General features: G+C 40.9%; 1 long non-coding RNA gene across 1 annotated transcript in view; it reads right to left on the bottom strand.

Moving 5' to 3' along the window:
• The window catches only part of LOC138166714 (uncharacterized), a 21,217-nt gene extending 11,021 nt beyond the window's left edge, over positions 1–10,196 (bottom strand). The window contains exon 1 of the long non-coding RNA XR_011169701.1: positions 10,074–10,196. This is a non-coding gene — a long non-coding RNA (uncharacterized lncRNA). The remainder of the gene's footprint in view (positions 1–10,073) is intronic.
• Between the last annotated feature and the right edge of the window lie 436 nt (positions 10,197–10,632).

Here is a 10,632-nt window from a genome sequence, read left to right as displayed (position 1 = left end):
ATAAATTTATATAATATAATATATAAATAAATATAAGAAAAACAAGGATCCTTGGAGGTAAATTTGTTCTGTTCTGAGGGTTTGTAGAGAAGAAAGAGAAGGAAAGGTAAATGGAAGAATGCAATACTTAGAAGGAGAAAGAAGCAGGTAAAATTTGCTATTTCACAAAATTGGGGTGTATGAAATGATAGAAACATAGATGGAGAGGTAAGGGAAGGAGGTGTCAGATGAATCCCATTCTCATGTGAAAATTACAAAGAAGAGTTGAACACACATATATACATATAGTTTGGTGTAAAAACACATCAGACTCAGCAAGGAAATGGGCGGTGGCTGGGAGGAGTGGGGCATAAGAGGGAGGATAACAATGTTATCTGTAAGGATGTTCCCCTTCTCACATTTTGACATCTCACCAAACCATCCTTTTCATTGTCTCTCACACATGACACTCCGTCTCTAGTTTCCCATATTCCTGGAATGCACTCCTTCCATACCTCCTCAGCGTATGAATCCCTCTCTTCCTTTAAGACACAGCTCAATCACTATCTTCACAAGAAACCTTATCTGATACCCTCATTTACTAGTGTCCTCCCTCCCAAATTCCCTGATTTTTAATTACTCTGTATTCATTCCCTTTAAATTTAGGATATATCTACTTATATAGTATATGTAGTTGTCTCCTCAGTTAGAATATAAGCTACTTTTTTTAAGCAGAAATTGTTTCATTCTTTATACTATACCATGTCTAGCGCATAGTAGGTGCTTCATAAATTCTTGATATATATTATTTTTTGCATCCCTCACTGTTCATAGCACAGTGTTTTGTTGGTAGCAGACTCTGAATAAATATTTGTTGACTGGTTGGTTTGATATAAGCTGTTATACTTGTCTTTCCTGTTCTTAAAATTCAACCTGGAAGAAAATGCATTTTACTTTCTGGGACGTGCAACCTAAGAAGCAGCTTTTGAGGGTGGTTACAAAGAGATCTGACAAAACTAGGCTTGGTGATTGGGGAACAGAGTGAGGGGGTGTGAGGTCTGTTGTTAGGGAAAAAAAAGAAATACAGAGCAGTGAAGGAAGAAATAGAGAAACCATGTTAAAAATATAGGTTTGTTGTCAGCCTCTCCTCCCCATCTTTCCCTATTAGTCAGTCTGTCATTCAACAAGCATTTATTAAGCGCTTCTGATGTGCCAGGCACTAGGCTAAATTACACACTCTAGAAATGGCCCCTGCTTTGTATGTAGAAGTAAAGTCAGAGCTGAATCATAAAATTAATTTATTTAGTCTCTTCAGTGGGAGGGAGATAGACAAGAGAAAGAGAAAGCATGTAGGAGTTAGTGGGAAAGTAACTGGGGACAGCTAACTGGGTTGTTGTTTAATTTTATGTTCAGTCTGTGAAGAAAGATAGAATGGATTTAGATAGAGAGCCACCAGCCTCAAACCCAAGAAGATCAGGGTTCAAGTCCTACCTCTGACACATACTGACTGTGTGATACTGCGTAAGTCACTTAACTTCTCAGTTCTCTAGTCTCTACAACTCTCTAAGACTAAAAATGGCAAACAGCTTTTTTTTTACCTTGAAATAAAGAGTTTTCGGGGGCGGCTAGGTGGCACAGTGAATAGAGCACCCTCCCTGGAGTCAGGAGGACCCGAGTTCAAAATCTGGCTTCAGACACTTAACACTTACTAGCCATATGACCCTGGGAAAGTTACTTAACCTCAATTGCCCTGCTTTCCCCCCTCCAAAAAAAAAAGCAAAAAGAAATAAGGAGTTTTCTCACTAAGGAGTTCCCTAGACTAATGGAATCACAAGCCCAGCCTCCCCTCTAAAACAAAGAAATACTCCCAAAGAAAAGATGTGGCATCATAAACAAAAAGCTACCTTTGAAGCTAGCAAGTCTGACCTGTGGTGGCTGTGTGACCTTGGAAAATTCCTTTCACCTCTCAGAGATCTAGGCAACTAAAACTACAATTTCAGAGCAGGTCCCAACCTGTATTGGTAGAGGAAATTCCTTATGCTAATGAAAGCATGGTTCTAGCTCCTGTTCATATATACAAGTGGAGGTGATGTAGGGTCTTGAGTCCATGCTATCTGAGAATTAGTTGAAGGAACTGGGGATCTATGAATTGGAGAAAAGAAGGCTGGGGAGACATGAAAACCATCATAAGGGAGGGTCATTACTCAGAAAGAGGAAATAAGTGGCTCAGTGGATAGAGGGGTGGACCTGGAGTCAAGAAGACATGAGTTTGAATCCCACCTCAGATACTTACTAGCATGTGACCCTGGGCAAGTTACTTCATCCCATTTACCTCAGTTTCCTTATCTGTAAATAAGCTAGAGAAAGAAATAGCAAACCACTCTAGTATTTTTGCCCAGAAAACCCCAAATGGGGTCATGAAGAGTCAGACAGGACTGAAAAGACTGAACAACACCTGGGAGGGGAATTAGACCAGTTCTACTTGGCTCCAGGGAACAGCTATAGGAGTGACAGGTGGAAGTTGCAAAGTGGCACATTTAGACTTGATACCAGGAAACAAAGCTATCTATAATTAGGACAGGTGGCCTCAAAACAATTATAGGCTATTCTTCACATGCAGTAGTTGTGTTGCCTAACTGGCCAGATGACTCTGAAGGAGAAAGCGAGGCTGGTGACTTTACACATCCCTCCCTCGCTTAAATCCAATTCACTTGTATGTCATAGCATCACTTCCCTATGTCATAACTTCTTTGGGGGTATTTCTTTGTTTGTTTTAGAGGGGAAACTGGGCTTGTGATTTCATTAGTCTAGGGAATTCCTCAGTGAGGAAACCCCTTATTTCAAGGCAGAGTAGCAGCTGTTTGCAATTTTTAGTCTTAGAGAGGTGTAGAGACTAGAGAACTGAGGAGTTAAGTGACTTACCCAGGGTCACACAGCCACTTCGAGAATGAAGGGCAGACAAGAAATGCAACAGCCTTCTGCTTGATCTCCCTGCCTCAAGTCTCTCCCACCTCAATCCCAAGTAAGTTTCCCGAAGCACAGGTCTAACCATGATATCTCCCTATTCTCTGTTACCTCCTTTTTGTTTTTCATACTGGAAAATCAAATATAACATCCTCTGTTTAGTTTTTTTAAAGTCCTTTACAACCTGGCCCCTTCCTATGTCTCCAGTCTTCTTACAAATTACTATCCTCCACCTATTCTTTGGTTCAGTCATATTGTCTTACTTGGTGTTTCATACCCATGACATGTCTTTTCCCATCTCTGTGACTTTGTCCTGTCCATTTCAATCAATCTATCAGTAAATAGTTATTAGGCAATGTGCCAGGGACTATATTAAGAATGGGGATACAAATATGAAAAAAAGACAGTCTCTTCCCTTAAAGGAGCTTAAGACCTTATAGAAGACAACACACAAAAAGAAGGAAGGGTGAAGAGGGGAGGAGGACTTAGAGGACATGGTGGGGAAGTCTGTGAGAGAAGCTCCAAAGTAGTGCGACCAGGAGAGAAATAGGGAGATGTGAGAGCTGAGCTATCCTAAAATGGAGATTTGGAGTTCATGGACCAACCCTCTAATCAGAGAAGCAGAGGGTAGTGATGGTAGAGATGAGATCTTGCAAGATGATGAGGTTATCCCAATAATGAGCTACCTGGGGCATGATGGAGAAGGCGGTCAGAGAAGCACCAGAGTAGTACAGCCAGGTGAAAAAATGCAATACCTGCAATGCTCTTCTTCCCCACCTCAGCCTCTTAGAATTCCTAGCTTCCTTCAAGACTCAGTTCAAATTCTACCTTCTTCAGGAAACTCTCTGGTCCCACCCACCTGCTAGTGCCTTCCCCTTTAAGGCTACCTTTTAACTGTTCTGTATGAATCTGGTATGTATGTGTCTTCTTTACCTTAAAATGTACGTTCTCTGAGGGCAGGGATTGTTTTTGCCATTCTTTATATAATAAGTAAATAAATTGATTGGTTGATGGACATTTAATAAATCTTTATTGACACATTAAATGCTGAATTCCTCTTTTTCATCCTATAGGTAATCTCCCCCATAACTCACAAATGCTCCCGTTTGTATATTTTGCTCTAGCTAATCTACTTGCTATCTCCCATACATCCCATCATCCTTTTCTCCCTTTGAGTTGTCCTTGGTGCAATTTTCCTTGCTTAGAATAAACATCTTTTTTTTCTCCACTGAATCATGACTCTCCCCTCCTTCCAACTTTTGACAAAGGTTTAGCCCCACTAGGAACCCTTCCTAGATTAACCCCAGTTGGTTTAAACCAATCAAAGTACTTCTTTTTTCTTCCTTTCACTCCCCCATATATGACAGTATTATTTCCTTCTTCCTCCCAAGCATAGCAACAATGTGAACATATTATTATCCAAGGAGATATGGTCTCAAGACTTCTTTAGCTATTTTTTTTTTTTTTGGTATGTGGATAAATGCAAAAGAAGAACAGTCCTTTGTAAAAGAGGTTGGAAATCTATTTTAGGAAATAGCATTTTTTTGTTGTTCATCTGGACCTGTGATTTCAGCAGTGTGGTAAATCCCCAATACAGAAAATGCCTCCTTGATGGAAGTTGAAAATGCCCCCCAAAGGAATTTAAGTACCTTTGATGGGGTACAGGCTCTGGAAACCCCCTTGAACTCTTGTTGAATCTTCCCACTTGATGAGAAATTTGCCTGAGGCCATAAACCTTTCATTATCACTAGACCCAAATCTTTGTTGCTGGCCTAGCCCTTCATTGCCCAACTGCTCCCCACAAATGATCCTCCCAAAATACCTAGGTTTAACCTGCCATTGTCTGTCATCGCCAGGGAGCCTCCAGCTATTTCCCGCACTCCATCTCTCTTTCCTGGAGTCTGACCACCCCTGGAGCCCTCCCACAGTCTTTCTGTATAGGCTCCATCATGCCTCCTCTAGGGAGCCTAGAATTTTCTAGCACAGACTGACTCCGTGTCAGATTGTTCTGGCCCACTTGTCCAATAAAGCATCACAGATACCTAGACTCCTTAAGAGTCTACCTATCATGGTGAGCCTTTAATAAACTTTGTTTTTACTTGGACCAAGAGAAGACTTGTGTCGACTCATTTGGCAGGACCCAGTGTGCTGATATTTTGGGGTCTCGCACACCCCTAAACCTTAAACCTCAACACCTTGAGAGTAGGGACTTTTTAAAATCTTAAAAAAAAATCTGTGTCCTCAGTGCCTGGCACAGTACCTGGCACATAGTAAGCACATAATAAATACTTGTTCATAGAATCGTATTGAATGAACAAATGAATAAAAAGCATTTTCTAAGCACTTAAGTACCTACTATGTGCCAGGAGCTGTGCTAAGCACTTAGTTTATAATTTTTTTCTTAGAAAGTTGTTCACTGTATTGAGCAGATTAAGAGACTTGCCTGGGGTCACACAGACAAAAAAGTCTGCCCATTAAAGCCTGGACCTAGACAGGGCAATAGTTGATACACATTTATTAAACACCTACTCTGTGCCAGGAAAGGATAGTTAGGCGGCATAGTGGATGGAGCATCAGGCCTGGAGTCCGGGAAAATATGAGTTCAAATCCCACGTCAGACACTTACTAGCTGTACAATCCTAGTCAAGTCACTTAACCCCTACTTGCCACAGTTCCTCATCTGTAAAAGGGGGACACATTGGAGAAGGAAAGGCAAAACACTCCAGTGTCTTTGCTAAAGAAAGCCCCATCCACGGGGTCACGTAGAGTCAGACACAAATGAACAACAACAACAATGTACTGATTACTGTGCTAAGTGCTAGGGATAAAGATAGGGAAAATGGTGGTTCCTGCCTTCAAGGAATTTACAATCTAATGGGGAAGACAACGTGCAAAAAGAAAGTGGTGGTGGTGGAGAAATCAATTAGAGAAGTTCCAGCATAGTTCAGCAAGGTGAGAAGAGATGTCTGAGCTGAACTCTCCTTACATGGAGATCTGGAGTTTGGGCCCCATCCTCCAATAAGATAGGCAGAGGATTATGATGCAGTGGAGTACCAAAGTTGAGGAGATCTTGAAAGGTCATGAGGTCACCCCAATATTGAGTTTCCTGAGGCACAGCCGGAAAATTGGAAAAGTCCCAAAGTAGGGCAGCCAGGTAAGAAATGAGGTGAGTTCGGCCCTATTGGAGCAAACACCCACTTCAACGAAATCACCAAGCCATTGAGAAACTGAACTATTTTGTGTACAACTAAAAGCTAGGGTAGAAGATGTTTTATTTTCAAATTTTTCCAAGATTCAAATTTGGAACCAATAGCCCCAAACTTAAGTTCCAATGGTAGCCTGGAGCACTTTATTGTATCCCATGAAATCTTCAAAGAGATTTTGAAGCTGCATGCATTGAAATTCTTTGGTTAGTCAGCATTAAGCATACTCCTAAAATTAGACCATGCCCTAATAAGTGCTGAATCAGCTGTTACTGGATCACATACTCACTCCTCTAAAACTCATCAAAAGAATTATATGTAGTTCACCATTTAAATAAAGCCCCACTTCAGAGAGTAGCAGAATCTGAGTTAGAAGGGATTTCAGCAGCCATCAAGTCTAACCCACATCTGAACAGGAATTCCTTCTACATAATTTTGTTGTTGTTTAGCCATTTTTAGTTGTATCTGACTATTAGTGGCCCCATTTGTGGTTTTCTTGGCAAAGATAAAGGAGTGGTTTGCCATTTCCCTTTCCAATTCATTTTACAGATGAGGAAACTGAGGCAAACAGGGTTAAGTGACATCCCCAGAATCACATAGCTGCTGGTAAGTGTCTGAGGCCAGATTTGAACCCAGAAAGATGAGTTTTCCTGACTCTCTGCCTGACACTCTGTACAACTGTGCCACCTACCTGGCCAAAAGATTTTAAAAAATGAGTGCTTCTAAACTACTTTTTGTTATTGTTCTGGTATTTCAGTCATATCTGGCTCTTAATGATCCCATTTGGGATTTTCTTGGCAAAGATACTAGAGAGCTTTGTCATTTTTTTTTCTCCAGCTTATTTTACAGATGAGAAAACTAAGGCAAAGAGATTAAATGATTTCCTCAGAGTCACATAGCTAGTGAGTATCTGAGGCCAGATTTGAACCCAGGAAGATGAGTCTTCCTGACTCCAGGCCCAGAGTTCTATCCACCGTGCTACCCAATGGTTATTTTTCTGGCCATCTCTTTGAGGCCTCCTGTGAGGGAGAACCCACTATTTCCTAAAATAGCCCATTCCACTTTTAGACAAAAGTCATTGTAAAGTTGTTGTTTTCCCTTTAACATGAAATGTAAATTTGTTTTTCCCAAAACTTCTGTTCATTGCTCTTAGTTCCACTCTTTGAGGTAGACAATCAATATTTAATCAATACACATTTATTAAGCATTTGTGATGTGCCAGACATTGTACTAAGTGTTGGCAATACAAAAAGAGGCAAAAGATAGTCCCTGTCCTCAAGGAGCTTACATTCTGATGGGGGGAGACAACAGACAAACAAACAAGCTAGTTGGAAAGCACTGGAATTAAGTGAGGTTAGGGAAGGTGGGATTTTAAGCATTTATTAAGCACCTACTAAGTGCCAGCCACTGTGCTAGATTCTGAGGATACCAAGAAAGGCAAATGGAGAAATCCTGGGCCTTTTCCTCCAGACGCTGATGATGTCTCTCACTCTGGCTAAATGTTCTTTTCTCCAGGCTAAGCATCCTCCGTCCTTGGATTGCTATTCCCATGGCTCTTTACCGTGATGATTGCCTTTCCCTAGACAGTCTTTAGCCCAGGGAAGTTCTTCCTGAAGGACAGCACCCAGTGCTGAACACGATAGTCCATGTGTTATCACATGGACCAGGGCAGAGGACAGAGGAGCTTGCACTAAGCACAATTCATTCCTCTCTTAATGCAGCCTCCCACTGCAATGCTTTACCTGATGGTCATAAGCCAGTGTTGCTTACAGTGTTGAGCTTGTCGTCACAAAATCAGAGAGGCAAAACTAGGAAAGATCTCTGTAGCTGTCTGGTTCAACTCTCCCAGTTTCCAAGTGAGGATATTGAAGTTTCAATGACTTGTCTAAAGTCATTTGAACCTACATCCTTTCACTCTAAAGACAAAGTCCTTTCTTCTGTGTCATGCTGCCTAACATCCCCTAGCCTTCTTCAGATAAACTGGTGTCCAATTATACCTCCCCATCTTTGTCTTAGTGAAGTTGATTTTGTTTAATTCAAATTAGTCAACAAGCATTTAAGTGCTGCTAAATGCTAGGGATACAAAAAAAAAAGGCAAGAACATGGTCCTGTCCTCAAGGAGCGCCCAGTCTAATTGAGGAGACAATATAAAAATAATGATAACTATACATATATACATACATATGCATGTATGGTAGATAGCTAGATGTACACATAAATACATGCATAGATAATATACACATTCATAGATACATGAACAAATACATACATGGATAGATACATAGATATATACATAGATAAACAGACAGATACATGGATAGATATATAAAAGATACAGAGATACAACATGTGTGCATACATGGATAGATATATACACATACAGATATATTGACATACACATACATAAATAAATACACATAGATATATATGTACAGGCATAGATACATATACATAGATAAATATAGATGAAAATGTAGTCTCAGCAACAAAGGGCAGGAGAGGAAGTAGGAAAGACCAGGAAAACCCTCCTATAAGAGTACAAGACTTTCCATTTATCTCCATCAAATTTCATCACATTAGCTTTGGCCTGATTCTAAACTGTCAAGGTCATTCAAATCTTGCCTCTTTCATCCAGTGTGCTAGCCTTCCCTCCTTCCTTTGCTTTCCTTTTCCTATCAGCAAAGGATAGTGGGAAGAACACCCAATTTGGAGTCAGAGAACATGGATTCCAACCCAGGCTTCATCCAATACTTTGCCTTGTGAGCTTGAGTCAAAAGCTGGTCTTGAAGTCAAAAGACCTGTATTTGAGCCCTAGCTGTGCAACCCCAGACAAGTCACCTAGCCTTGATGAGCCTCAGTCAACTCATCAGGAGAGTAGGGATAATAATATTTGTGTCAGCGCTCTTCATATGATTGTTGTCTATTTAAGGTCAATTAAAACCATGAAGTGTGATGACAGAGTGAACAATTATAGGGCAAAAGATGAGATTTATAAATTTAGAACTGAAAATTACTGCAGAGATCATTTAGTTCCCCCCCCTCCCCCAATGAGAAAATTGAGACCCATAGAGGTTAAGTGACTTGCCCAAGGTTACAGTGGTAATGCCATAGTCAAAATTTGAAACCAGATCATCTGAACTCTAGGCAACAATGAATAGAGTGCCTGGCTTGGAGTCATGAAGACTGATTTTCCTGAGTTCAAATCCAGCCTCAGATAGACACTTACTAGGTGTGTGACCCTGGACAAGTCACTTAACTGTTTGCCTTGGTTTCTTCATCTGTAAAATGAGCTGGAGAAGGAAATGGCAAATCACTCTAGTATCTTTGCCAAGAAAACCTCAAATGGAGTCACAAAGAGTCAAACACAAGCGAACAACAACCTCTGAACTTGAAATCCAATGTTTTTTTCCCATCTAACCAGGCTGCCTGCCATCTTCCAGCTGGTACATTAGAACAGATTCCCAAGGTGAATGCCTGCATTGAGCTCCATTCACTTTCTTTCCTTTTATTCAAGAAAAGAACACGCCCCAGGTACAGTTAGAAAAAGAAAGCTGTTAAGAGGTCTGTCATTTAGAGAATCTCTAGCAACCTAGATTTCTTTCTCTGAGGTTGCATAGGTGAGAAAGCCCAGCTCTGGACTTTTGTTCAATGGATTAAGAATTCTGTTTCAGGAGCGCACAATGGCACCCAAGGACATCCTCCCGAGGTATTCAGGCCTACTTAAGAAATTCTGTCATTCTCATATTCTCTCTCTCTCTCTCTCTCTCTCTCTCTCTCTCTCTCTTTCTCTCTCTCTCTCTCTCTCCTTTTTCCTCCCTCTCTTTCTCTCCCACTTTCCCTCCCTTCTTCCCTCCCTCTCCCTCTCTGCCCCTCCCCCCCTTTCTTTCTCCCTCCCTCTAACTCTAATTCCCCCCTCCCCACCCTTACCTCCCTTTCTCTCTCTCTGTCTCTCTGTTCTTGTCTCTTCCTTTTTGTCCTTTCCATTTGCAGGGAGAACAGGTATTTCCTCAGAAGAAATGTGCTGAGTGGGACATCTCTTCAAGTTGGGACAGGTTCAGCAATCAAAGTGACTGAATTCTGAGTACAGATAGGACACATCCACACACAAGAAGCAAAGCTACTTTATTTTACTTTACTTCACACTTGGGATTACTTGGATATCCTTTGCACGGTCAAGGGATGAAGGTGTGGTGTGTGGGTAGGCAAATACAATTCATCTCTGAGAAAATTCACTTCTTTTCCCTGAGTGATCTAGTCATGTTTGAAGGGCTTAAAAGTCATTGGCAGTATCTTGATTAACTGTACATGTTACAAAAGAGGGAAGGTAGGAGAGGTAAGTGACAATGATAGAAAAATAAAGGATACCAATTTTGAAAATGCTTAATTATTTTTTGAAAAGGTAACCCCCAAAATTTGAAATTTGGGGGTTATTTGAAAATAACCCCCAAATGACCAAGACAAGATGGTAAGGTGATCAGAAATGGAA

This window comes from Petaurus breviceps, unplaced genomic scaffold (genome assembly GCF_028583685.1).
Source record: "Petaurus breviceps papuanus isolate PSGF00001 unplaced genomic scaffold, PetGlider_PUasm1.0 225, whole genome shotgun sequence".
NCBI classification, from domain to species: domain Eukaryota; kingdom Metazoa; phylum Chordata; class Mammalia; order Diprotodontia; family Petauridae; genus Petaurus; species Petaurus breviceps.
The sequence above is the reverse complement of the archived record's forward strand: the minus strand, read 5'-3'. Positions and strand labels throughout refer to the sequence as shown.